Genomic DNA, 2,302 nt, shown 5'->3' with positions numbered 1-2,302 from the left:
TATATATATAGATTTGGGATTTTTCACACTTCTTCTTATTCAATTGATAGAAATCACCAGGTTGGATTTTTTTCTTTGTCTTAATGCTAAAAGTTTCTCCACAAACATGTGTCTCGTCTGAACTTGTAGCTCTAACAGCTAACACAGAGAGCATTTCTCATGAGCTTCTCTAAGTATAAAGACCTGTTTGGCTGTTTTTGTTTCTGAACTCTAGTCGTGCTCTCCTTGTTTCTATTCGTTATATTTTATAACTCAATCATGGGTTTCAACAAGCATCTATAACATGCTTGCTTCCAGCTCAAGACTAATAACCATGTCCTTGCTTGGGGCTTAAAACAGTGATTGACCTTTGACCCTTCAGTGTCATACCTTGCCCAGATGTGGGWCTTTACCACCAGTAAGACTTCACAGGCATTCCTCAGCTTGTTGTTTCATTTAGTCTGATTCCCCGGTGTGGGTCCACAGCAGTTTTGACACCTTGATCCAATGTTAGCCCAAACAGAGACTTGGATGTGACTGTGAGGACAGACCACTGATCATGTCTGCATTCATGCCCTGAAGGATGTTTGGGTCAAATACTGATCTGGACACATGGATAATTGGCTGTTTGGGATTTTTGAGCTGTTGAGGAACTACAACATTTGGTGTCTGTAGTGAAACAAAAACTACAAACTTGGGTTTTTCTGACCCTAAACAGGTGGGTTGTTAAAACAGCTGCATTAAATGGTGACTTGTTTGTTGTTGTTTTTTTTTTTGTTTGTTTTTTTTTTAGAATTTTTGAACAGCACAATGGTTTAGTGGTCAGAACTGATGCCTCATGGCAAGAAGGTACAGAGTTCCAGCCCCTGGTTGGGCCTGGGGTTTTTCTGTGATAAGTTTACGTCCTTCTCATTTTTAGGTGTGTTTTCTTCTGGTTTCTTCACACGTTTCAAAAACATGCACGTTTAGACTGCTTTTTTTGAGAGGTCAGTTCAGCTTATTTTTGGACAAAAGTCATTTATAATCAGACCTTAGTATACTGAAAGCAAAGAGATTCACAGGAGACAGGTAAAAAGGGAAGCAGGTTTAYTTACAAGGAGACTAGAAACGAGAATCTGTGGAAAACAACGAGCGTTGAGATTGAGTAATTCCGAAGTGTTTGTTTTTTAAAACTGATATTTTGTTACTTGATGTGTTTTTGTTTCCATATTTGGGAATTAAATGGGAAACTGACCAGTGACTCTGGGAACTAATGCCCTAGTAGTGTCTTTCAGGGTGATGTCACAGTTGGATAACCAGTCCTTTTCAGCGAACTGAAAAACAGAAGGAGGAATGTGATCTTTAACAACCATTCCTTTGTTCTGTTCTGCCGTCTTCTATATGATTTCCTCTGTTCTCCTCAAGACTCTGTAGCATTGATTTATAGTTATTCACCAGAAATCARTGTAAAAAAGTGTCAGTTTTATTAGAAAAGGCTGCAGTTGTTTAATGAGATATTTGCTGTGGTTTGATTATTACTCATGTAAATGTAGTTTCTGTTTAAGGTCTTAAAAAAACATTTCAGTGTGGATTAATTTAGTTTTCTCACACAGGAAATTGCATGTCTGTCAGGAGGACATTGGGTCAACGTCCTGTTTGTAAATCACAGCTCTAACAGTGACCGCAGAGTGTTGGAGTTACATAAAAGCACTGCTGTTCTCCGTTTGGGGCAACATAAACTTCTTTGTATCAAATTTAAATTTTTATAAATTACTAATTGACATCCTCATCGCTCGTCTTTTGCAAACTTCTCCTTCATTGAGATCCATTCACACCAACCAGTCCAGTATTCCTGCATTTTGCTTGGCTAATCTACGTTTATACCTTGTTATATTACGTTAACAACACAGATTAGCTTTCTCCAAACATTCGTTTCATCGAGCAGCCAACACCACTCCATAAATCCCCCCGCAGAGCACCGACATTTAACTGTTTTAGGAGGAAAAAAAATAGTGCCTCATAGTACACAACTCAATTTTTGTATTTATTTTTCGAGTTTAATTGGACAAATGAACAGCATTCCAGAGCAGGAGCATAGGGACATTACTGTTCTGAGAGAATAAACACAGAAGGGTCCAGAGTGGACTATAAAAGTCCAGAACAAACAGCTCTCTCAAACCTCCATATTGAATGTCTGTTTATGACTTGTAACATGAAGTGCAGAGCCCTAAAATCACTAACTACATCACCTATGTGGAGTTGTTGGAACTTTTAAAAGTAGGATTATTGTGTGTGTGTGTGTGTGTGTGTGTGTGTGTGTGTGTGTGTGTGTGTGTGTGTGTGT

The sequence above is a fragment of the Austrofundulus limnaeus genome, unplaced genomic scaffold (assembly GCF_001266775.1).
Source record: "Austrofundulus limnaeus strain Quisiro unplaced genomic scaffold, Austrofundulus_limnaeus-1.0 Scaffold422, whole genome shotgun sequence".
In the NCBI taxonomy this organism is placed as follows: Eukaryota; Metazoa; Chordata; class Actinopteri; order Cyprinodontiformes; family Rivulidae; genus Austrofundulus; species Austrofundulus limnaeus.
The sequence above is the reverse complement of the archived record's forward strand: the minus strand, read 5'-3'. Positions refer to the sequence as shown.